Genomic DNA, 27,377 nt, shown 5'->3' with positions numbered 1-27,377 from the left:
GGGTTTTTGCGTCGGGTAAAGGTCAATCTCATGGAAGGACTCCTGTTCCAGGTTCAGTGCCATACTTGGAGTGTGCTCCTGATCATTCTCCAGGTCTTCGAGTTTTTTCCTTTGGGCATGCTAACAAGGCAAAACCTCTACGACCCTTTGCTATGAAACCCTTGTCTATGGGCTTTTGGTGTAGAATTTAGCAGAGCGCCAAGTCTATGTGCTCATGACTTGATGGTTTGTTTCTTCTACATCTCCCTTTCCATATATTAGATTAAAAGATGGGTTGTTAGGCACACATGGAATGTGAGCAGACATGAGTGATAAAACAATGAATTGCATTTTCTATTACCATTGATGGACATTTATAATACATTCCTGTGACTGTTGGATTGATCTTCCAACGTCTCTTGGAATATTTTGATTGTTTAACTTCCACACCATAACCCTTAGTGGATTAGTTGTCCAACATTTTCCCCCTTAATCTGAAGGGGTATGTGTGAGTCCAAGAAGAGAGATGTAATACAAAATGTGCAAAAATGCATGGAAGCACTAGGCTGAATGTGCTCTTTGAAATGTTGGTATAAGGTGGTGGTTTAAGGATGACCACCAACACTGGAACACTTAGTGCAGTTCCCAAAACTCTTCCAAGTATGACAAGAAGTTGAAATCTTTTGCTAGAGGATGTGTCCCTAATGCTTTGGAGAGGGATACCTTCAACCTGGAAAAGGGAGGTCTACAACCTACGGTTGTTTAAGGAAGGCCACCAACCGAAGGAACACTTAGTGTGATTCTTGGAACTCTTCCAAAATTGGCAAGAAGTTGAAGTCTTCTGCTAGAGGAAGTGTCCCAAATTCTTTGAAGAGGGAGAAGCTCAACCTGAAGAGGGAGGTCTCAACCCTGCATAGATGGTTTAAGGCTGACCACTAACCAAAGGCATGCTCAAGGGAATCTTTGTCTTTGGCTACAACTCCGAATCTAGTATGGTAGGTTGTGGCTTAGGTTCACTTGATGTGGTTTTGAAGCTTGTATATGACCATCACTTCCCCCCCTATCAGATACAAGGCGAGAAGATGGAGAAAACTCAACTGCAAGACTGTTCAATACTTTAGAACAAGTTTTGACATATGACTGAAATATCTTCTTCGCTGTTGAAGTCCATTGCCAAGAAGTGATCCATCCAAGATGAATATTTGTTCTTGTAGGAGACTTGTTTTTGAAGCATCTGTTTGAAGAATGAGTGGTTTTATGACAGTGCTCACATGGATGAAGATCAAAACAATGATATTTCATATGGCCAACTCTGTCACAATGTTGGCATTTAACATTATGTTGTGGTTGTTGTGGAAGAGGAGTAGGAGCAGAATCTGGGACATCTGAAGGTGAACTGTCATGAAGGAATCCAACACTTTGAAATTGGATGGGCTTTGAGTAATCTGGAATATGAAAGGACACATCCTTGTCATATCCAAGACCAGTTCTGTGCTTGTTATGGACAAGCTCTTCCCAAGGTCTAATGATGGGCTTGGGAAGTGCAGGTTGAATTTCTGCATCTTTCTGCAAATTTGCTCCTTTATTGGGTACTAGATTGATTTTTTTCTTATGGGAGTCTGTCTCAATGTTATGAACATAAACATGTTCAGAATGATGATTGCACTGCTGTAATTCTTCTTGCTGAAGCTGAGATTCAAGTTGCAAAAGCTCTATATTTTCTTGTGCACCTTGAAGACAAATTTGAATATCAGAAATAATGTCCTTGCTGATTTTAACGGTGCTTTCAACAGTAGACATGATTAGAGTTCTCAATAACTCTAATACATTGTCAATTTGATCCATTTAAAACTTAAAATTTTCTTGCAATTCCACCCTTCAACAATTAGAAAATAGTAATGAGGAAAATAAATACTGACTTGAGGTCTTAACTCATATGCTATTGATTTTGCTAAGCAAAAACAATCTTCCAACTATGCTTTGAACAAGGTATATAATAATCCCGATCTTATGTTTTGAGACAACATTGGTTAATCCACACTCAACATACAACTCAATATTCCACAAATGCCTCAAGAGGATTTGAATTTGATCATCCCAAGTCCAAGTCCTTTATGAGGGTTGCTTCAAGATCTAAGTCACATTGCTCAACTTACTTTACGCATAATACACGAGTATTGCAACATCCCACCTTGACAACATTTAATGAAAATAATTCTTTGTTTGAAGTTATAAGATTTTCTTACCAAACAATTTTCCCACCAACTCCAAGTGAAGGTTCATCGAATTGAATCCTCTTCCGGTGAAATGCCTAATCCATTTGCAACCATAGAATTGGTTCCACCTACTGCTACTCCGCAAGTGGTAGATGCCTTTGAATTCGACAGAGCTGAACACAGAAGAGCCAGTTCATGCTATTCCCGTAAAGGCATTCTGGGCATTAGAGAGTTGTTGGAATGTCTTGTTTTTCCTTCTCCAGCTTCTCCTTTGACACTAAAATAATACCATTTGTCTTGTTTTTCCTGCTATTCTCGTTTAACTTTAGCTCAGCATGCGCTTTTGGTTCTCTATCAAGTACAAGGTCACTGATTGGCACATGATCCTTGTTTGGGAAAAAGCTAGTCAGTGATGATTAAGCTCCAATTCATTCAACTATAACTACAAGTGACAGTGCAACTCCACTCCAGCTATTTGGAGAACCAACAACTGAGAAAGTTTCGGCCACTGGAAGTGGGTTTGGTAGTTTTCAAGAAGTATAAGTAGAAACAGGTGAAGAGAAAGTAAAATCAATGTTTACTGTTGATGTTGCTCTTTTTCAATATATAAATGGGGGATGGAAGGAACGAGGAAAGGGTGCTTAGTGCGAAAAGATTGTTGAAAATTTTGGATTTACACACCTAGGTGCTGGGGATCTTCTATGTGCCAAGATTAAATCAGGCTAAGAAAATGGAACAATGATTGAGAATATGATAAAGGAAGGAAAGATTGTTCCCTTAGAAGTGACGGTTAAGCTCTTACAAAAGGCAATGCAAGTAAATGAGAATGATACATTTTTGATTGATGGGTTTCCTCGAAATGAAGAGAATCGTGCAACATTCGAAAATGTTACACGGATCCAACCAGATTTTATTCTATTCTTTGACCGTCCCGAGGAAGAGATGTCGAGGCAACTTCTAAATAGGAACCAAGGCCGAGTTGATGACAATGTAGACACAATAACCAAGTGCTTTAGGGTCTTTTCTGAATCAAGTCTACCAGTTGTCAATTACTACGACTCAAAGGGGAAGGTTCGCAAGATCGATGCAGTGAAGACAAGGGAAGAGGTCTTTGAGAATATTAAAGGCAATTTAATAGCTAAAGACTTTCGAGCAGCCATTGAAGCATACAAATATAGATCACCATAGTTACCAATCACATTGCTCACTTCACACTATTCATCACACATCTTTGGACTATGATACATAACAGGAAACAAAGCTAATGCATCAACACCATATGCATAACACTTATCAAACACATGATATTTAAGATTGCTTCAGTGACTTGATGACATTCAACGCATTGTCATTCAAATGAGAGTGATTCCAAGCATTGTCAGTAATCGAAAGCTTGTAACGGTCCCTTTGTAAAGCATATGCAATAACACGAATCATGATTGATTATAGTAAGGTAGATGCTCCTCAATAATGTGATATTGAAAATTTAAAACAATCCATCCTCAAGCAACAACAACAATGTCAAGCCTGTCATGGATTGATATGGCCTGCAAGTTTTGGTTTGCGTGCAAAGAATGATGGGCATGTAGAGTAGAAAGACACAAATCTATAAGCTTCATTGAGACAGAGAAGCGCAAGTTTACACGGACCACAAAAACCAAGTGGCTCACACAAGATTGAGAAAATTAAGAACGAAATCCTTCCGATACCATGTTAGGCACACATGGAATGTGAGCAGACATGAGTGATAAAACAATGAATTACATTTTCTATTAACATTGATGTACATTTATAATACATTCTTGTGATTGTTGGATTCATCTTCCAATGTCTCTTGGACTCTTTTGATTGTTTAACTTCCGTACCATAACCTTTAATGGATTAGGTGTCCAACATGGGTCATGGCAAACTAGAAACCACTGTTGGGTACTATTGATGATCAGTTTGTTGATGGATCAATGGATCCATTTCCATTTCTTGGATGAGGGGGATCTCTTAGTGATTCTTAAACATGCTTAGGTGCTTGAGAGGGGTTACCTATGGTTTCAACGTTGGAGTGTGGGCTTTATCTTGTTGGTGGATAAGCCAAAATATCAGTATTTATGGGTAAAATTGGTCATATTTCCACTCGAGTTATGGACCAAGACAGTTGTTATGCGGGTTGCAGACTGCATCAAACACTTCATTTATTTTGATGAGAAATCTTTGGTGGCTTTTGACAAAAGGATCTTATGGGTCTTGGTGGAGATGAATATGGCTAAGGGTCTACTAGAGGAATTGGACATCTCTTTGGGGGACTTCTCATTTTGCTAGATGTTGGACTTTTGGAAGGTGCCCTTCAGATGCACTATATGTCACCAAAATGGGCATCTAAAGGCGGCTTGTCAAGCTAAGAGATATTTTAGACTAAAAAACCCTTCCTCGAGCTACATTGTGCTGGAGGGTGGTTCACAACAGAGGACAGAAACTAAGGTTGGATCTATAACTCCTCCGCATTCCCAAATTGGTTTGGAGGGCACAAAGGATTTGCATATGGATGCACAGGTTTCACCTCCTTTTGTCGCTTCTCCTCAAAATGTTGTTTCCTCTCGTCACATTGATGCTCCAATTGGGTCATTGCATTTACAGTGGACTCTTATGGGCAAATGCTTTTCGGATGCTCCGTCCCTTTGTGATCGAATTCATAATTTGAAGATGCAATCTCCTCCTAAAAATGGTGGGGTTGGTGCTTCTGTGGTTGTGGTGGAAGGGTCAGAAATGAGTTCTCTGGTACCCTGCTCACTAAATGGCTTCTCAAGTGATCGATGGGCTAGTGCTTCTCAAGATATTTCAGGGACTAATACAAGGGTGGTTTCTTCTGGCACATATCCTCTTTTGCCACCCTTGCAATCTACTCGGTGTATTATTGACTCTATGATGGGTAAGCTTATCAACTCCCTCTCTAAAGATGATATTTTTATCTTGGATGGTCCTGCTCATTGTCCTTCTGTTCCTTCTTTTGTCGCTAGTTCTGTGGAGTCCCCCCTATGCACTAACCCTCCCCTTTGCGCTCTGGGTGAGGAAAAATCAACTCTTTCACATTTCCAAAATGCCTATTTGGATCAAACCCCTATTTCAGAAGCTATTCGTCCTCCACAGAGACCCTCTGTACCATCTATTAGGGTTTATGCTGAAACTCAGTGTTTTTCATATTTAGGGAGTAAGAAGAAAAACTTAAGTAAACTCCAAAATGTCTTTTTTTCGTAAATTTAGTCTCTCAAGCTTGGAAAGGGTAAAATAATGCAGGAGAAAACTCTTTTATCCATGATCGATTAAAGTATACCTTTTTTGTAAATAATCTATGAGGTCCGTAAAAGGCGTAAACTTATATCAGGGAGATGTCCTTTCATATACTTTTACAAGCACAAAAGAAACAAGTGTACTCGACAATCTTTTCATGTTTTGTGAGTCTGAAAAGAGCTTAAAGAGAAACTCCTCTGAAAGGAACGAGTGGTATAAATGGTAGCAACTGGTTCCGATCATGATGGAATTGCTCAAAACACGTAAAGGTCAAGGGGTTGGCTATTAAGACCACTCATCACAACAGTTCCTCAGGAAAGGACAAAACACCAAGTGAAAGCGAATGATTGGCCAAGCAGATGGTGACGATGGAATGAAAAAACCAAGGTTCATCTGGCATAAATAGGCTAATAAAAAGTGGCAATTACGAGGATAAAGTAAGAGTGGTTTCATTTTTACACATGCTCGAAACATGGGAAAACTATGCTTGAGAGTGGTTTCATTTTTATAAAAGCTTGAAACAGAGAAAAAATGTGCTTGAGATAGGTTTCATTTTTACATAAGTTTGAAACAAAGAAAAATTGTACTTCATATAAGTTTATTTCATTTTTTCACAAGCTTGAAAGAAAGAGGAAATTGTGCTTGAGATAATTTTTATGACCCCCAACATAACCTGCAGGGGGGTATGCCCTCCAAGCATAAACTGAAGAGGCACATACCCCCCAGGCTTTGTTTTATATGCGTAAGTAGACTATTGGTTACCAATTCGTGGATGAAATGAAGGTTCATTTACAAGATCAGATGAAGGACTCAACTAAAAAATTGCGAGATCTATTCAAAGACTCGAATCAATTAGAGGGGGATTTGTTTCATTTCTTAACGATTTCGACACAAGAAAAGAACTATGATCAGACATCGTTTCATTTTTTAACGAGTTTGACACGAATAAGAACTATGCTCATGAGACTTCTTTCATGTTTTAATGAGCTTGACACAGTAAAAGAACTATGCTCATGAGGACCTTATTATGGATTCCAAGAAGACAATGCTCTGGAAGAAATACATGCCAAGGGACACATCTCGATCATGGCTTCCAAGAGGTCTTCATCATAATGAAGAATAATTTTCTGGAAGGAACACATGTCAAGGGACTCAATAGGGATAAGAAAAACAGGTTCAAATGTCCCTAATGAAGGGTTCACCATGTCAATGAGAGGCTCAAAAGAAGATGAGCATACAATGAGAGGCTCATTTCTATCGGTAAGTGAATGCATGGGACTAGTTGCCACATAATTAACCCATGGTGGTTTAGACACCACTTCCGTATAAGGAACATTCAGGGATGTCAGATAGTCGGTTGTCGAATCAAGACCAATGAAATAAAGTTGGTCAATAGTCACAATGTTTCCATTGTGAGGGAAAGACATGTCTCGATAGAGTGTAGACACGAAAACTTTCATGGCATAGACATAGTCTCTCCCAAGGAGCAAATTGAAATCCAAGGGGCCTTGGACTACCATAACATCAATACAAACAATTTTAGCTTCCAAGGTAATGGGCAACTTAGGAACGATCCCTAAAGGTTCACTGATGGTTCCTATTAAAAGCCAAAACATATTGTTTAACAGACACAAGCTTAGGGGGACCCAAAGCTTGCCAAGCGGTTGAGGATAAAATACTAACAGAAGCACCTTCATCTACAATTGTGAAACACATTCTTACCATAAGTCTTCACAATGATTTGGAAAGGGGTGGAAGAAGGGATGAGGCTCTGTCAGTATATTCCAATCAAAGGAAATAACCTTAGTAGTTGGAGGGGGTTCTGTGGAAATGGGTGAAATACCCCCTTGTGCGGTGGAATTTGAAGTAACAAAAAGAACCTGAGTGGTATTAACTACTCTCTCTAAGGGGAGAGTGGGATCGATTGAAGATGGAATTGATTCGACTACTTGATCAACCAATGGTTCATCAACTTGAGTGATATGGGTTTCACTCTCCAAAAGAAGAGTGGGATTGACTGAACTTGAAATGGGATCAATCACTTTATCAACTGACGATAGGTTGGGAGAAATCTTACGGTAACCAGTTGGAAGTTGTTGTTGAGAAACAATAAGGTTTTCCAACAATTTAGAGGCTTCATCCATGTGAGAGAAAATGTGAGTTTGATGAATCCATTTGCATAACCTATAAGGAAACCTAACTTTACCCTTTTTCCTAGGAACCTTAGAATCACTGGTTGATGGATCAACAATGAGTTGATAAGAATTTTCAGACCATACTTCCAAGACCTTAGGAATACTAGGACAATTGATAAGTGGTCACCCTTACAAAGCTTGCAAGGGTATTTGGGCTTGCGATGCATGTTGTAGTTTTCCTCAGCATTATCAACCATCACAACCATGGTTGGTTGATTTACTCCTTTCTTAATTTGTTTCTTCTTCCTTTTCTTCTTCTTTAATTCGATGGAATCCTATTTATGGGAAGGGGGAAATTTCATTCACTTTTGAAAAAATACAAAGATCCTATCTTCATCAAGTTTCATTTCACCAAAACAAACAAAATGATTCAAAAACCACACCTTCAACACAAGAAGATTTTGAACCATGCAATGTAAACTATGCATAATTTAATGCAAAATCATGCAACTATAATTTATGAATAAGACTATGCAAATGTAATCTATGCGAGAGAATTATTCAAAACAAGCGCAAGATGATTCTGGATTAGCGAAAGAACAATATAATAATACTACTTATGCACAACAATACCTTCTTTCACTAATGCAATGAAAGAACCAATCAAGTGTAAGTAAAGGAAATTTTATAAAAAATATTCAACCCAAATGAAATCAAATGTAATCTGAGATTTCATTAACAGAGAGCTCAAACTGAAATTTCATGAAAATTCCAAAGATCGAAAGAGTTGACACTCAAAGGTTATTAACACTTATACACAATTGTTAAGAAATTGGAAAAACCTCCGAGTTGTGACCAAAACAGAGAAGAGTTGAAAAAGCCCTAAATTTTCAATTTTTACGTGTCTGTCACAGGTGAGCTATTGACACCAGTGCAGTGTCACTCTGTTGCTGAAAGCAAAGCGCACAACTCAATAAAAACAAGGAAAATATAAAAAGATAGCTAGAGATCCAAAATTTTACCTCTCAAAGATCTAAACGCAGTCAATCAAGGTAGTGGAAGGCACATGAAGGCACATTGAAGAACAAAATGTTCCCCAGTATGATCACCAATTTGTTACGCAAACTAATTTCGTCTTGTGGACAAAGCAAGATCTCCCTAGATTCAATGACTGAATCTGGTAACAAACAGGAAAACTAGTAAATCTTTCCCTAGGTCCATTCCTATTGAATCATAAGCAAGAGTACTGGAATATGAAATCCACACCTTTCAAACGTAATGCCTAAAGAAGATCCTTGTTATGGTTTGATGCAACTTTCCAATGCTCTGAATCCAGACTTGCAAACACAATAACAACAAAGGATAAAAGGCATATAATAGATAAATGACTCAATAAAACCCATACTAGTGATCAAGGAGACTAGTACCTAATATCATTATCAATGGAAAAATGGAAGTAAACACACAATATGTCAACTCCATTGAAAAATATAGTGAGGAAAAAGCAATCTTTTGTATTATAACTCAACGAAAAGGAGCAATATAACCTTAGCCTTGATGTTGCAAATCTCCTCCCAATAGTCTCTAATCCAGTGTTACTTGGGAGCGGGAGCGGGGAGCGGGAGTGGAAGCGGGAGCGGGAGCGACCATTTTCAGAAGCTCCCGGTTTGGGAGCGAATCCCGGAGCGATTTTTTAAAAATATATATATTTTTTATATTTTTTAATTTTTGATACATATATGTCAACAAAAACATGTAGAATGATGAAATAGACATAAAAAACATAAAAAAACATAAATTGATCATTGAACCATATCACATCAATCATCTAGAAATTATAATCGTCATCAACCTTAGTAAAATAATAAATTAAAATAACATTCAATTCAATAACATTTATCATCATTGATCACCAAAGTAACAAGTTGTACTTGTAAGCCAAGTTTAACCATTACAAGAAGTAATATCGAAGATATTTCTAAGTCCTAACTTCTAACTGTTAACATGATATGAAATGTTAAAAATTTATAAAATGAAACATGAATAATGAGATGAAATGAAACAACTTTAGTCTTTCACAAAGCATCATATTCATAATTCACAATCATTACCAATGAGTTATAATTGCCAAGGCCCAACTTCAAACTTCAAATTTTCATTGTCACAGTGATATAATGTTTACAAAAAATATCATAATGTCATAATGATATGAAAGAGTCAAGAGTCAAGAGTCAAGGACTCAAAACTCAACACTGAACAATTATGAAAACTAAAGTGACAAGTCTAATAGAAACTAAAAAAGACAAGTAAACTGTAAATCTACAAGTGGCCCTTGCCACGAGAGTCTCCAGGAGTATAAGTAGGTCTTGGCGGTCTTCTAGGAGTCTCCCGCCCAGACCGACGACCAGAACTAGAGCCTCCACGCGAGGGTGTCGATGGAGGTGGCGACAGCAATGGAACAAGACTCGGGCCCCGAGAACTGCTACTGGATGGTGGAGGTGGAGGTGGCATGGCTGCTGCAGCTGCTTCAGCTTCATCCCGTACAAGCTCATCTTCTAGTTCTTCCATATGTACAATGCCATCCTCCAAATTGTCGTCCTCAGGGTGATTGTCCCAAATTTTATATGTGGGATCTTCATTAGCCCGATCACAGTAATGGCTCAACAACCTCAAATTGTAGTGCACATAAACCAAGCTTTCTGCTCGGTTTTCGTTGAGCCTGTTTCTTTTCACATTATGTATATAACTGTAGGTGCTCCAACACCTCTCTGCAGAAGAAGAATTTACAACCTGTGCAAGAACTTTCAATGCCAATTTTCGCAAAAGTCCGTCGCCGCCATATGTTTCCCACCATGTGAGAGAATCAAATTTATCTTTGTCGTCCACTGCATGGAAGTTACCATACAAACCACTGCCAGTGAAGTATCTGCCTATTTCAAGGCGCATAGCTGCACATTCCTCCCTGTCAGGCACCAACTTTTCTAATGCATCCAGATATACTTTAGTTACCTCTCGATCTAAATGGGGTTTGGTCCTAACACCACCCCCTGCTGCAGGTTTGCCCAACCAAGAATCTGAGTAGTATTTTGGCGTAAGGATATACGCCAAGCAATGTAGTGGAAGGTTAAGCCTTTTCCACCATTCACACACACAATCGTGAATCAGATTGTACAAGTCGGGATCTCTGTTATTAACAATGTCTTTTATTTCCCCCAACATGGTATCCATTTGCTCATACACCTCGCCAATCACTGGTTTGTCTGTATCTGCAAACCGAATCATGTTATAAATTGGCTTGGTGAAATCCAATACCTGTCTCACAGTTGTCCAAAACTGCCCATCAAGAGCGGCCTCCTCCACCGTTTCAAAACCTGCAATGTCAGCTACATTTGTAGCCCTTTCCTTTAACACCTGCCAATTTGGACTTGATACCATGCTAGCTAAACCCTCTCTTACCTTCAAAAGGCGCCTGAAGGTGAGGTAATAGCTACCAAATCTAGTCCTCGCAATCTTCAGCAACTCCAATCTCGAGTGACTGCGGAAAAGGCCATGGGTATTGCTATGATTTGTAATAAATTTTATCATTTTTTTTCCTCTCTTGTACAAATCACCAATCCATTGGTATTGTTCATTTTTGTTTTTGACAATATCATGCAACAGAAGGTTCAATGTGTGAACCAAACATCCAGACCAAAATATGTTCGGGTATCTATCCTCAATAATTGCTCCCGCTGCCTTACAATTAGGAGCATTATCAGTGATGACTTGGATGACATTGTATGGGCCAATACGCTCAATTGTTTCAAGCAATGCTTCTGCAATGTTGATAGCGGTCTTGAACTTGTCTGAGTAATCATGTGCAGCTAGAAAAATGGGACCACTTCGGGACACAGCAAGAACACTTATCAATGGCTTGCCTTTTACATTTGTCCATCCATCAGATACAATGGACACCCCATTGTCAGTCCAAGAACTTGTCATTTTATTCAAAGAATGTGATATTTTTGCTTTTTCATGATCAAGGCCAACTGTTCTTGCCTTGTCATACCCAGGGCTCTTGTATCCTTTAGGGGCATCATTTATGGCAGAAACCATTTCGTGCCAATAAGGTGAGCGTAGAACATTGAATGGTATCCCATTTGCATAGAGGAACCTGTAAATTTTTGAATCCACATCATTCCTACACCCCTCATCAAGGAAATCTGATATGGTTCTACGGCGTAAAGATGATGACCCTGAGCCTCCATGTCCATATCCACTGCCTTGGGAGGATGCTGAAGGAGTTCTTTGTGAGCTTTCAAAGAAACCCCTTGATCTTTTTGCTTTGTATTGGGCGTCCTCCTCTTCCTTTATGTATTTGGCTCTATCTGCTGTTGACACCGCGTCGCAAGTTCTGATTCCTATTTGTTTCTCTCCATCCCATGCCCTTTTCCCGCAAAGGTGTCTTCTCAAACGGGTGTATGAGCCTGTGAAATCATTGTTGCAATGGGGGCAATGAAATTTAGTGGTTCCACCCCCTCTCCCTGTTTCAGGCCTCTGAACATATTTCCACAATGGAGTTTGGTCTTGTTTAGTTTTTTGACCCTCATGTTCACCCTCCACATCCTCCTCACTGGGGTTTTCACCTATTTGACTTCCTCCGGCTTCTTCATCCACCTCTTCAGTTTCAGGCCCCCTCCGTTTCCTACTCTCCACCACCATAATAACCAGAAAAGGGACCAGGAAGAGGAAAATGCCAATAAAAATCCCCAGGTCCATCGTGTTTGATGTTTGTAGGGTTTGAGTCTTGAATCTGCAAATTAATTTAGTTTATTGGGATTAATTCATTTAATTTATTAATTTAATTTAAATTAATGATCTTTAAACTCAAACAGGTAAATTAAACTAAACAAACTAACTACCTAACCAACTAAACTAACTAAATGATTAAGTTACTTACCTCTGCAAGCTTGCTCCTCGCTCCTTGGCACTTGCTCCTCGCTCCTCAGCTCTTGCTCCTTGCTCCTCAGCTCTTGCTCCTTGCTCCTTTGCTCTCAAACTCAAGCTCAATCTCATTGAAATGATTTTGTTTTGGCCCATTGGGCTTATAAACCCAAAAAAATTAGTTAAATTTTTTGTTTTTTTCGGGTCCGCGGAATTTTTTTCCGCCGAACCGCTCCCGGTTCACTAAAATTCGCTCCTGGAGCGTTTTTTAATGCCCGGGAGCGATCAGGGAGCGATCGCTCCCCGATCGCTCCCGGGCATTAAAAAGCGCTCCGGGAGCGCGGGAGCGATCGCTCCCTGAAGCGCTCCCTCACAGACCAGGGAGCGCAAATTTTTTTACGGGAGCGCGCTCCCGAAAATCGCTCCCGTCCGGGAGCGATTTGGGGAGCGCGCTCCCGACCCGCTCCCGAGCCGCTCCCGCCCGGAGCGCGCTTCGGGAGCGGGTTCGAAGGGGGGGGGGGCGCTCCCCCGCATCACTGCTCTAATCCTTCCTTAAGTGACAAGCTTCCAGCCTCAATTTGATAGCATAAATTTACATTCCAAAGTCCCCCCTTTACTCTCAGGTCTATGCTAAATTTATAGGCCAAGAGGAGGAGGTTTGTGATCCTCTTCTCAAGGGATGAGATCCATAAAGAGAGGGATTAGGGTTCCACAAAGAGAGGGAGTTTGATCCATGAACCAATGGACGAGGCCCATATTCCCCCAAAAAGCTTCTAGAAATTGCTTTTTATTTTTACCTACGTTAAGACGTTGTCACACCTTTTAATGGAGAACAAAGCACATGATTGCGTAGGCCATACTGATCATAATTGCGTTTGCGCAGGTAGTAACTAGGAAAAGTGCAATAGTGCTTGAAAATGGGTTTTTAAGCAAGATAACTCAAGATTCTTGTTGTCTTTGGGATTGTTTTTCTTCCAACATTGTAGGGGAATTCTTTGGAACACTTCATCGGATAGCGAGAGATCCATATTGGTGGTCATTTTCCTAATGGTGACAAAATGACATGTAACAACTAGGGATGAATTTATTTCTGCAACAAAGAGCTCTGCTTTCTCTATTCATCTTTGCTTCGGAAAAATGATGTCTTAATATAATGAAGAAGAATCATCATAGGGGAGATTCATTTATCACCCTATATCCATTGATCTTCCCACTTTGTTGGGGGGATTACCAGTTGTCAACACATGACAAGGATCACACAAAACCAAGTATCACTTCAAGAGTCAAGTGGTAGAACACCAGGATGCACAAAATTTGGGGGTATTGCCACTTGTCAACACATGACAAGGATCATGCACAACCAAGTCTCATCTTTCCTTGGGGGGATTACCACTTGTCAACAGATGACAAGGATCATGCACAATCAAGATTTACCACACCTAGGGCTAGATGGGTGGCAATCCAAACAAGCCCAACTTGTGGGTAGGATGTTAATCAAAGTTGTCATTGATGTCAATATGGCACTATTGGGATGGCAAATATTCTTGTGATGCATAATATGATGATGTCCTTGCTCATGATGACAAGTCCCTCTTGTTTGATAAGGATTCTATTAATGAAGATGCCAATCTATTAATGATGCATGATCTAATGAAGCCCTAGATGCCCGTGATCTATCTTGGATGATCTAATGATGCATGATGATGAATCCCTTACCATAAAACCCTTCTACTCATTAATGATGCATGAATAAATGTTGATTGGAAAATAGGATTCCCTAAGCCTTAAATATTTTGTTAAATCATGATTCGCTAAAGATTCCCTTATCCTAAAAGCTTGAAGGCCTAAGTCCATGAAGAAGGAGCCCTAGACATAAAATACTAAGAGCTGCCATGAATAAAATTAGAATGACAGTTTCACAAATTTAAGTTTCCTGGTGGTAAAATAAGCCTCTCTAAGAATGAAATTGATACCAACTTGTAGAGGATATTTTTCCCTTTCTAACGAGCTATTATACACCTCCTAACTCCTAGATTGTGAGAAAATGATTTTTCAAGTTTAAATATTATATTTTTTATGCAAGCAGACCTAAGCCGACATGTGCAAGTCGGCTCCTTCACCCAACAGACGTGTCCCTTCACACACACGAATTAGTATAAATACTAAACTCGGACTGCTCATTTTAACAACGATTTCAGAGAAGATCATGCGAATAAGTGTGAGATTAAGAGAAGAATTGGGCTACTATTACAGAGAAGAATTCAGATCATTTCTTGTGAAGATTTATGCAGCATTTTGCTTTGTTTCTATGGTTGGGTTGTCTGGATATATCTCTGTTATTGGTGCAAATTTTCTGAAGTGATACACCTGCTATTATCTGAGTTTCCAGAAGTAATAAATCCATTACAAATACGATCTTGCTGAAGCAATACATTTAGTTTGATGTGAAGTCTCTGAAAAGGAAGAATTCTCCTCGGATCTGTGGAATAGGACTGCAAAAAATGTGAAGTTTCAGACCTGTGACCTTTGCTCCTGAGGCAGATCTACTGCAGCTCGGACCTGTAGCTTGAAGAATCTGAACCTGCTCCTAATTTGCACCTGTAGCAGACACCAAAAAGAACTTGGTCTGTGGAGGCTTGTGTGATCTTTGTTCGGACTACAAAAGGCATATTTTTTGGACTGTAGAGGCATCCAAATCTGGACTGTTGACACTTGAACCTTGTGACACATCATTGATTGTCTTTGACATTATTGAGAGCAGTTTATTGAGGATTGCTTGAAGCAGATTTTAAGAGTATTTTGAAGGACACTTGAGGAGATCTTAAAAACTGATTGGAATTGATCTATTGTATATTTTCTGAAGCAGCTATACTATTGAAGGCAACCATAAAGTATCTGAAACAACCCTTGGAGATCACCTTGAATCAACCTTTTGAAGCAGTGTTTTTAAAGTAGCCCTTGGAGACAGTTTGACCAGACATTAGACGAATTCTTGAAGCAGCCCTTGAAAGAACTTTGAAGCAGTATTTTGTAGATATTTTGAAAGTCCTAGAAGCAAATTTTGGCCTAAGCTTGGAGCTGATTTTAAACGCAAATCTAGATACCTCCTTGAAGCAGATTTCGTCCAGACCTTGGTTGAAAGATTGAAAGACAATTGAAGGAAGCACTAAGAGACCACTTGAAGCATCATTTGAGGAAAAAATTCTAAAGCTACCTTGAGCAGATTTTTGGGCTTATTCACTGGATCAGACATTCAAGAAATATTAAAGGACCCTTGAAGTATTATTGAAGAAACTTGTTAAAGGATATTGTAAGAGTGGTGTACAAGATCTATTGAATATAGCTTAAGAATTGAAAACTTGTTGGAGAAGACTTTGTTGAGAAAATCATTGACGACCTGGGAAGCATTCCTATTGAAGACACCTTGAAGCTCCTGGAGATATCATTGGAGACCATGACGCATTGAAGCAATCATGAGGTGAATTTGGAGATCTTTACTTGGGTAATATGAAGAGCAGTGGTGACACCTTCTAAGAAGACAAGGTTGTCATTGATGAAGTGATTTGGAGAAGGCATTGCTGAAGATTGATAGGGCTCGGTGAAGAAGTTATTGGGAGCCGTGAAGTACAACTAAACACATCTTGATGAAGTGAAGCTATAGGGTTGGAACCCTTGGGGTTGGTGCCTTGGAAAGTCCAAGTTGGTGCTTGGCAAATATAAGATTGGTGTCCTTGGAGTTGGTGCTCCTAAACTCAAGGTTGGTGCCTTAGATAAGATAGGATTGGAGCCCTAGAGGATAGGATTCCTCAAGGGACTAGGTTGGTGTCTGTACCAGAGATAGGGTTGGAGCCCTAGAGGTTGGTGCCTCAAAGTGACAAGGTTGGAGCCTTGGGAAGTCCAAGTCAGTGCTTGGCAAAATACAGATTGGAGCTTGGGAGATTGAAGATTGGTGTTTTCATCTAGGGTTGGAGCCCTACACAAATATTGTACTTGATTTATTGATATTAATAAAGTATTTATTCTTATTGTTCATTTTGTGTTCTAATTATAAGTGATCTAACTTGTAAAAATAACAATTGAAAAGGAATACTGATTCACCCCCCCTCTTAGTATTTCCAACAATTGGTATCAGAGCCAGTACCTTCACTCAAAGCCTAACAACTTGAAGGTTGATCATTAGAACACGAATGGCGAAGCCAAGGAAGAAGGTCTCCAATCCTCCTAAAGATGTGTCTCCCTCAACCACCGAAATTGAAGTCAATCAATTTGTGAAGGCTCCATTGTTCAATGGAAACTTTGATATATGGGAGGCAAGAATGAGGAATTTCTTAAAGACTCAAGGCATTGAAGTATGGAAATTGGTGATTGTTGATAGCATGATGGATGGAGAATCCAAGGAACATAATACAAGAGTAATGAAAGCAATCTTGAATGGGCTACCTGATTCTGGCCAATTTTGAAAAATGCTCGTCAACAAAAGGCATATGGGATAAACTTCATGATATTCACTCAAAAGGAGCATTGGCAATGATCTCTAGTCAAGAAAATGATGGAAAACAAGAAGGAAATCCGGAGCCCATCAAGGAAGATAAGGGTGATGACATCAAGGCTAAAGAAGACCTAGAAGATGAAGAGAATGAAAAATATTTTGAAGAAGATCTCCTCACTAAACTTATGGCTACCATGGAAGAGATTAACAATTTGAAAAAGGAAAATGAGGAACTTAAGAAGAAAGTGCAAGTTGGTGACCAGGACAAGACAAGGAAGGAAGTTGACCTTGTCAAGCTTCAAGTACAAGAAAGAGACGAGGAGCTCGCCAATATTAAGGAAGAATTTCATCAAAACAAGAGAAAGCATCATGAATAAGTCATATCCATGACAAATCAATTGGATAAGGCAAAGAAACAGGAAGATACCTTGTCAAGCCACCTTGAACAAAGGCACAAAAGCTTGAACAAACTTGAAGTAGAGATTGGTCAATACAAGGAATAGGTCTCCTCCGTTAGATATCAACTAGAAGAAGCAAGAAAACAAGCACAAGGAGCTGAGAAGGTGATGGAAGCTTTGACATTCATAGAAGGACAAGTTGATGAAGCAGAAAAGAAGAGAAACACCATGATATGCCAACTAAAAGAAAAGGATGATGACATGACCAAGTTAAAATCAAAAATCACTTCTCTTAAGGCCCAATCGTGTGAAACAACCAAGATGATGGAAGAAATGAAGAAACAACTAGTTATGAAAGATAGAAGATTGTGAAAAGTTGAAAGGAGAAATTGTCTTTCTTAAAAAGGAAGTTGACTTGCTGAATAAGAACTTGAAAAGCTCTCAAATCCTAGATGACATCTTAAGTCATCAAAGGTCTCCCCTTGATAAATCAAGCAATGTTCCACCAAGGTTCCGGGACGAGGGGGCGAGGGAGCGAGGGGGCGCGGAAGCGGCCTATGCAAAAGCTCCCTACCATTTTTTAGGAAACGTGGGGGAGCGTCAGGGTCTTAAAAATTTATAAATATAAAATATAATTTATTAATTGAGTCCACTATGACAATTTGGTTTGAATTGAAAAGCTGCAAAGCATGATCATTGATATGAATATCATTTGACATTATCCAAATTTATAATATCATATAAAATAATAAATTTAAAATTCTAATTCAGCTTGGTCAAATTCTAATTTAGATTTTGGTCAGACAGAGGGAGAGCTTTAGCTTGATAAGGTAGCCACTGAATTCTGTGAAAAGGTAAATGAACAGATCAAGAACACTGCATTGGCAGTAGAAGGGGCAACTACAATGGGTTGTCCAGCTGTATTGGATCCAACAGCTAGAAAGTTTGTTATATTATATATAATATAGACAGTACACCATATGCTGAAAGAAGAGTTTTAGTTCCAGGAGAGATGAGAAGATCACATCAAAGAGTTTCTGACAGTTTACTATCAAATGACATTGACTGCAGGATGGCCATCTGCGAACCAACTTGGGTGACCAACGATGGCATGGATAATTTCTCTACCTTATTAGAGCAATGCCATGCAGTTCAAACTTCAAACTAGCAGTGTATTTCAGGGGTGAAAATAATTTTCAGACCTGAGAATTCAAGCTGAGCAACTGTGCTCTGTGTAAATTTTGTAATTGTATAAATTCATATATAACAACAGTTCCTGAGATTTCTTGCTGCCCATAGTATTTTGTCATGCTTGCAGTAAATGCATGTTAGTCTATAGTCCACCCAATTATTTCCCACATGACATAGGTGTTGCTTCCATAGTTTGTATGTCAAATGTCATGCAAATTAAAAACACAAACTAAATGTCTCATATTCTTTGCCTGTCACTCCAGTTATCTCCCCACTGTAATCCAGCCATCACTTGAGAAAAAAAGGAGAAGTTTTAAAAGGGAAAATTCATGTATGTGCTATATAGTCCAGCAAATTTCCATGATACTGACCCTCTAAAATAACGCTTGTTGAAACCAAAAGACAACACAAGACGTTATCCCCATACAGAACATGAGTAGCTTTGTACCACTTTAGGTCTATTAAATCATAAACTATAAGCAAGGCCATTTTTTTGGGAGCGTGGGGAAACGTCCCCTCAGGGAAGGGAAACGTTTCCCTGGCACGTCCCCCTGAGTTTCCTCCATTTTGGGAGCGTGGGGAAACGTCCCCTACTCGTCCCCAAGTCCCCGGAGCGCAGGGGAGCGAGGAAACTAGACCCCTAAGGGAGGGGGCGAGTCCCCGTGGAACACTGAAATCAAGTCTTGGCTATGTAGGTGAATCCTCAAGCAAGAATGCCGCAAACCCTAATGCTTTAAACAACAAGGATGTGAGGAAGCCAAGAAGAAATGTTGATGCTCCCAGTTCCAGCAAAGGCAAGGAGAAGAGTCAAGACAACTATGGAAGAAATCCTACTCCAAGGAGACTTGCAGATGGTGTCAAGAATACAAAAGGCAATGAATATCATCAAAGAATCCCAAGGCAAAAAGACTTCAGAAGTACATCAAGGAAATCTTCATCTCCCAGGTACCAAAGTATATTTCTTGGTTATTGCTATTCTTGTACAAACTTTGGGCACATGGCAAAAGATTGTAGGGCATATCACAAAGACAAATATAATGGTCCCCGTCAATCTCCTAGAAGCAATTTTGCAAGAAGAAGTCATGATTACTCATTCATAAACAAGATGGAGTGCTTCAATTGCCATAACATTGGACATATGGCACATGATTGTAACTTGACTTGGGTCCCTACACAAGCTAGAACCATGATAACCAAGCTAGAAAAGAAAGTTACACAAATATGGAGAAAGAAGCAAATTGGATTTGAAAGTCTCTTGGACACTCCATACAACAACACATGTTGTTGATCCGAAGAAGCATCCTTGATACTCCAAGTGTTTGATAATGAGACTCTACCAAAGGAGACCATGCATACTGTTAGGGGGAGCTTATGATTCTTAATCATTCTTGCAGAAGCTATTCGTGAATGGGCCCTATGAAATTCTTGATGAGTCACACATGGACAATCATCTTTTGATAGATCATCTCTTGGGATCATCTTTTGATGGACTATTGTTGAAGATTTCTTCCACTTGATCACAAGGAAGAAATCTTTCTTGTCTAAACAAGCTAGAGGAGTTTATGCAGGTGGGGGGAGTTGGTTGATCACATGAATAAATGTAAACACATCTATCATGGACCACATTGCCGGAAGGAAGAGCACCATGATAGGGGGAGTAACATAACTATGAAGAACTACTATTGATGAAGAAAAGAAGCAGCTTGACAGGGGGAGTACTTGGGCACCCCGTTTGCCATTGATGTCAAAGGGGGAGAGAATGTTGGAAGGGCAAGAATATTGCCATCAATGACAAAGGGGGAGATTGTTAATCAAAGTTGTCATTGATGTCAATATGGCATTATTGGGATGGCAAATATTCTTGTGATGCATTATATGATGATGTCCTTGCTCATGATGACAAGTCCCTCTTGTTTGATAAGGATGTTATTAATAAAGATGTTAATCTATTAATGATGCATGATTTAATGAAGCCCTAGATGCCCGTGATCTATCTTGGATGATCTAATGATGCATGATGATGAATCCCTTACCATAAAACCCTTCTACTCATTAATGATGCATGAATAAATGTTGATTGGCAAATAGGATGCCCTAAGCCTTAAATATCTTGTTAAATTATGATTCCCTAAAGACGCCCTTATCCTAAAAGCTTGAAGGCCTAAGTCCATGAAGAAGGAGCTCTAGACATAAAATACTAAGAGCTGCCATGAGTAAAATTAGAATGACAGTTTCACAAATTTAAGTTCTTGATGGTAAAATGAGCCTCCCTAAGAATGAAATTGACACCAACTTGTAGAGGATATTTTCTCCTTTATAACGAGCTATTATACACCTCCTAACTCCTTCTAGATTGTGAGAAAATGATTTTTCAAGTTTAAATATTATATTTTTTATGCAAGCAGACCTAAGCCGACATGTGCAAGTCGGCTCCTTCACCCAACAGACATGTCCCTTCACACACACGAATTAGTATAAATACTAAACTCGGACTGCTCATTTTAACAATGATTTCAAAGAAGATCATGCGAATAAGTCCGAGATTAAGAGAAGAATTTGGCTACTATTATAGAGAAGAATTCAGATCATTTCTTGTGAAGATTTATGTAGCATTTTGCTTTGTTTCTATGGTTGGGTTGTCTGGATATATCTCTGTTATTGGTGCAAATTTTCTGAAGTGATACACTTGCTATTATCTGAGTTTCCAGAAGTAATAAATCCATTACAAATACGATCTTGCTGAAACAATACATTTAGTTTGATGTGAAGTCTCTGAAAAGGAAGAATTCTCCTCGGATCTGTGTAATAGGACTGCAAAAAATGTGAAGTTTCAGCCCTTTGACCTTTGCTCTTGAGGAAGATCTACTGCAGCTCGGACCTGTAGCTTGAAGAATCTGAACCTGCTCCTAATTTGCACTTGTAGCAGACACCAAAAAGAACTTGGTCTGTGGAGGCTTGTGTGATCTTTGTTCGGACTACAAAAGGCATATTTTTTGGATTGTAGAGGCATCCAAATTTGGACTGTTGACACTTGAACGTTGTGACACATCATTGATTGTCTTTGACATTATTGAGAACATTTTATTGAGGATTGCTTGAAGCAGATTTTAAGAGTATTTTGAAGGACACTTGAGGAGATCTTAAAAACTGATTGGAATTGATCTATTGTATATTTTCTGAAGCAGCTGTACTATTGAAGGCAGCCATAAAGTATCTGAAACAACCCTTGGAGATCACCTTGAATCAACCTTTTGAAGCAGTGTTTTTAAAGCAGCCCTTGGAGACAGTTTGACCAGACATTGGAGGAATTCTTGAAGCACTTCCTTGATGTATTTAAAGCAGCCCTTGAAAGAACTTTGAAGCAGTATTTTGTAGATATTTTGAAAGTCCTAGAAGCAGATTTTGGCCTAACCTTGGAGCTGTTTTTAAAGGCAAATCTAGATACCTCCTTGAAGCAGATTTCGTCCAGACCTTGGTTGAAAGATTGAAAGACAATTGAAGGAAGCGCTAAGAGACCACTTGAAGCATCATTTGAGGAAAAAATTCTAAAGCTACCTTGAGTAGATTTTTGGGCTTATTCACTTGGACCAGACATTGAAGAAATATTAAAGGACCCTTGAAGCATTATCGAAGAAACTTGTTAAAGGATATTGTAAGAGTGGTGTACAAGACCTATTGAATATAGCTTAAGAATTGAAAACTTGTTGGAGAAGACTTTGTTGAGAAAATCATTGAAGACCTGGAAGCATTCCTATTGAAGACACCTTGAAGCTCTTGGAGATATCATTGGAGACCATGATGTGTTGAAGCAATCATGAGGTGACTTTGGAGATCTTTACTTGGGTAATATGAAGAGCAGTGGTGACACCTTCTAAGAAGACAAGGTTGTCATGTTGAAGTGATTTGGAGAAGGCATTGCTGAAGATTGATAGGGCTCAGTGAAGAAGTCATTGGGAGCGTGAAGTACAACTAAACACATCTTGATGAAGTGAAGCTATAGGGTTGGAACCCTTGGGGTTGGTGCCTCAGAATTGACAAGGTTGGTGCCTTGGAAAGTCCAAGTTGGTGCTTGGCAAATATAAGGTTGGTGTCCTTGGAGTTGGTGCTCCAAAACTCAAGGTTGGTGCCTTGGATAAGATAGAGTTGGAGCCCTAGAGGATAGGAGTCCTCAAGAGACCAGGTTGGTGTCTGTACCAGAGATAGGGTTGGAGCCCTAAAGGTTGGTGCCTCAAAATGACAAGGTTGGAGCCTGACAGATTGAAGATTGGTGTCTTATCTAGGGTTGGAGCCCTACACAAATATTGTACTTGATTTATTGATATTAATAAAAGTATTTGTTCTTATTGTTCATTTTGTGTTCTAATTATAAGTGATCTAATTGGTAAAAGTAACAATTGAGAATGAATACTGATTCACCCCCCCTCTCACTATTTCCAACATAGGATGCATACTGGGGTATACTCTTGGTAGGTCCCAGACATGATGGTAGGGGGGATTACCACTTGTCAACATATGACAAAGATCGCGCACAACCTACAGTCAAGAGTTCCCTCAACCCCAAGAGCTCTCCTGGCTCCATTCCCAACTTGTGAGCTCAGATAAGAGGGAAGAGCATAGCTTGGTGTTCTTGATCATCCATGATCGCCCCCTCCAACAAGGGTCACATTCGTCCGTCCAAGTTTCTCTTTGAATACCAAGAACTTCCCTTTTGGAAAAGGCTTGGTAAGTATGTTAGCTATTTGATCATCAGTTGCAATATGATGGAGTCCCACTGCTCCTCTCTGCTCAATATCCCAGATATAGTGATATTTAATCTCAATGTGCTTGGATATATCATGGAACATGAGATTTTTTGCATGTCGAATCCCACTCTTATTGTCATAGTATATTACTATCGTATCTAGTATGTGGTTAAACAACTCTCCAAAGAGCTTCCTCAACCATACTGCCTCACAATTAGCCATGCTAGCAACAATGTACTTGACTTCAACTGTATTGAGGACTACAAACTTCTATTTTCTGCTCATAGAATATATCATGGTAGATCCCAAGTTAAAGCAGCATCCAGATGTGCTCTTTTTGTCAGCAGAGTTATCAACCCAATCAATATTAGAGTATCCATGTAGTCACATTTTTGGCAGTATATCTCAATCCAAGATTGATGGTCCCATGCTTTTCACATGCTTAGTATATCTTAGCACATGCTTTGCAACAATCTAGTGTGCATGTGATGGCTTAATCATATATTGGCCCAGAGTATTGACCACAAAACATATGTCTGGACGAGTGTTCACTAAGAACATCAATGCCCCAATTAGTTGCCAATACTCAAAAGGATTTGCCAAATCAGGTCCAGCAACTTCATCACTTAACTTCTTGAAATTCATTTCCATTGGTGTATTCATGGACTTACATTCTGTCATACCAAAATTTTCCAGTAGTTTGACAACATATTTTTCCTGAGAGGAAAATCTCACTAGGTCTTTGCTATACCTCTAGGCTTATAAAATAGTGCATCAAATGAATATCTTTCATTTCAAACTCAGAAGCTAACTCCCTCTTACATTGGAGGATAAGAGGTTCTCCACCTGTCAACAATAAGTCATCAACATATAATACCAAAATCAAAGGCATACATTGGACTATTTTGAAGTAGATATTTGGATCAACATTGCTTTTGGTAAAACCGATCTTCATCAAGAAACTATCAATGCAGGCATACCAAACTCTTTGGGCTTGCTTCAATCCATAGAGAGATTTTTCAGTTTACACACACAAGTTTTCTCGTGGTTGCTCCAACTTCTTCCTTGAGGAAGTCGTGCAAAAAAGCAATTTTCACATCTATTTGGTGAAGTGTCCATCCTTGGCTAACAACTAGAGCCACAAGAGATCAAATGGTAGTATATTGAGAAATAAGTGCAAAAATCTCATCATAGTCTACTCCTTATTGAGAGAAACCTGTAGCCACAAATCTAACTTTATATTTTTTAATACTTCCATCGGTGCCATGTTTAATTTGGTACAACCACTTAGAAGTCATAATAGACTTCGGGTCTTGGAACTACTTCCCATACATCATTATGTATGATGGACTCTTATTCTTCGACACTTGCATCTTTCACGACTTACTGAAAAGTGCATGATTCAACCTGAATAATGTTGCTCATGGCTACAACGTATCCTTGGAACTGACATGGCTTCTTTCTTTCTTTGAAGGTTCCTCTGGGGCAACATGTCTATAGGCATCTTGTAAAGTGTCACGAAGCCATAATGGCCTCTTTCTAACAAAAGGATCATATGGAGGAGGATCCAAGGGGTCCATGAGCTCCATGGGTTCATCAACAAGATCAAGCTCAAGCTCAAGAACTTCTTGAGCATCTAAGGCATTATCCCGACTTTCAATATTAGCAACAGGAGGAGGAGTGTCTCTTGCCTTTCCAAGAGCTGCATCTTCATCAAATGTTACATGCCTACTAAACTCTATAGTTCTTTGACCAAACACGTATATTTTGTAAGTTTTAAATTTTTCACAATAACTAACAAGTGTACATTTCTTACCTAAATCTTCCAGCTTAGTCCTCTTTTCTTTTGGCACATGAAAGTAGATAGAGCAACCAAAGATACTCGAGTGCCCAACCTCAGGCATTTCACGAATGAAGACTTTTTCAGGAGTTTTGTTGTTTAAGGCTTGGTGTGGAGATCTATTTTGGACAGAAACGACAATGTTTACAGTTTCTCCCCATAGAAACTTTGGTAGCTTTTGGTCATGCAACATAAATTTGTCTGCTTCTATGATAGTTTTGTTCTTTCTTTCAGCCACACCATTTTTTTCGGGGTCATATGGTACTGTGGTCTCTTTCCCGATTCCAGTTTCTTTGCAGAAATCAATGAAATCATTTGAAGTGAACTCTCCTCCATTGTCAGATCTGAAGATTTTGATATGCTTTCCAGTTTTTTTTTTTCAACCAGGGCTTTGAAGTCTTTGAACATGTTAAATAATTGAACTTATGTTTTCAAAAATAAAATCCATGTCTTGTGAGAAAAATCATCCATAGAGATTATATAATACAATTATACAAGTAGCCACCAAAATAAGTTACAGGCATAGGTCCACATAAATAAGAATGTATAATATGAAGTACCTTATTGGTTTTTCTATTGCTTGAAGGAATGGTCCCTTTACATGCTTTTCACTTGCACACCCTTGGCAAACTTCATCATGATCCACTCTAATCTCCGACATTCCAAAAACCATATTTCTTACATGAGACAATGCTTTATAGTGCAAATGAGTGAATCTTCAATGCCACAATTCACATTGATGATTACTATCATGAATCAAAGCATGGATTGGTCTTCCATTGACTTTATAAAGACCTTCAAATCTCAATCCCAGAGTGAAGACATCTCTCATGCTAGATCTCATTGGCCAAGTGAGAAATTTTCCTTTTATGGCAACAACTTTCATTTCTTTGTGTTTTAAGGCATATATAGATGCAAGGTTCTTTTTCAAACCAAGTACATACAAAACTTCTTGAAGAAATATAGTTTTAACTTGTTCTAGATGAAAAGAAATAGAACCAAATCCCTTCATAGGATATGTATGTTAAGTTATGATATGTTCTATGCTTATAACAATTTACTTCTTTTCCTTATTATATTCCACAGATTAGCAATCACATGTACATAAAGTAAAGTGTAGATAGAAAATTAAACGATTGACCGAAAAAAAGCCAAGACAAGAGACACAAGATGTGGCGGCTAGTCAGGGACAAACCCCACAATGTGTGGGGAAACCCTTTGATCAAATCTTCTTTTATCTTCAATAATTCAGCAGAGAGAAATAGTACAATAAATTTGATTCATATCAGCAGTAGCAAACCCTAGATCAGTAGCATCAGCATTAGCGGCTTCATCATCAAACTAGGGCAGACGATATCTCACAAACCGACCATCGGATTGGCTTGATTCCACCACCAAAAGTTGCGGCTTCCAGAGGAGGTTCAGATGAACCTACAACACAATTTAGATGAGGAGATCTTCTAGTCCACGTAGGTCAAACTTTACTTCTGTAGTTGCAGCTTCAGTTTCGGCAGCTTCCGACTTCAAACTAGGGCAGTCAATATCTTGCAAACCGTCCGTCAGATTGACTTGATTCCACCACCAAAAGTTGCGGCTTTCAGAGGAGGTTCGGATGAACCTATAGCACAATTCAGTGAGGAGATCCTTTAGTCCACACAGGTCAATCTTTACTTCTGCAGTTGTAGCTTCAGTTTCAGCAGCTTCTGGCTTCAACCTAGGGCAATCGATATTTTGCAAACAGTCCGTTGGATTGACTTTATTCCACCACCAAAAGTTGCGGCTTTTAGAGGAGGTTCAGATGAACCTACAACGCAGTTCAGATGAGGAGATCTTCTAGTCCACGCAGGTCAATCTTTACTTCTGCAGTTGCAGTTTCAGTTTCGGCAACTTTCGACTTCACATGTGTGAGGGAGACCCTTTTTTGCGCAGTAGAGAAGAGACTCTTTTCTGCGCAGTAGAGAGAGAGAGATGTGATGAGATGAGTGAGTCCAAATGAGGAAAATTCCTCTTGTATTTATACACAACATTGGTGTTTGAATAGATGCGACTGTTGGGCTTTTGAGCCTACATGAGTTGTGGGTTAGCTTGATAATAATTCCATAATCAAAATAAATTCATATCTCCATGAATACTTATCGAATTGGATGATATTTATATTAATCCTACAACTCTCGACGAGAGGAAT

General features: G+C 39.1%; 1 pseudogene; it reads left to right on the top strand.

Moving 5' to 3' along the window:
- The first annotated feature begins 2,851 nt into the window (after positions 1-2,851).
- Positions 2,852-3,383, top strand: LOC149158425 (UMP-CMP kinase 3 pseudogene; annotated as a pseudogene).
- The last annotated feature ends 23,994 nt before the right edge of the window (positions 3,384-27,377 follow it).

The sequence above is a fragment of the Pinus tabuliformis genome, chromosome 5_2, assembly GCF_031772625.1.
Source record: "Pinus tabuliformis cultivar Carrire ecotype Pingquan chromosome 5_2, CPIR1, whole genome shotgun sequence".
Lineage (NCBI taxonomy): Eukaryota > Viridiplantae > Streptophyta > Pinopsida > Pinales > Pinaceae > Pinus > Pinus tabuliformis.
This window is presented reverse-complemented; position numbering and strand designations above follow the sequence as displayed.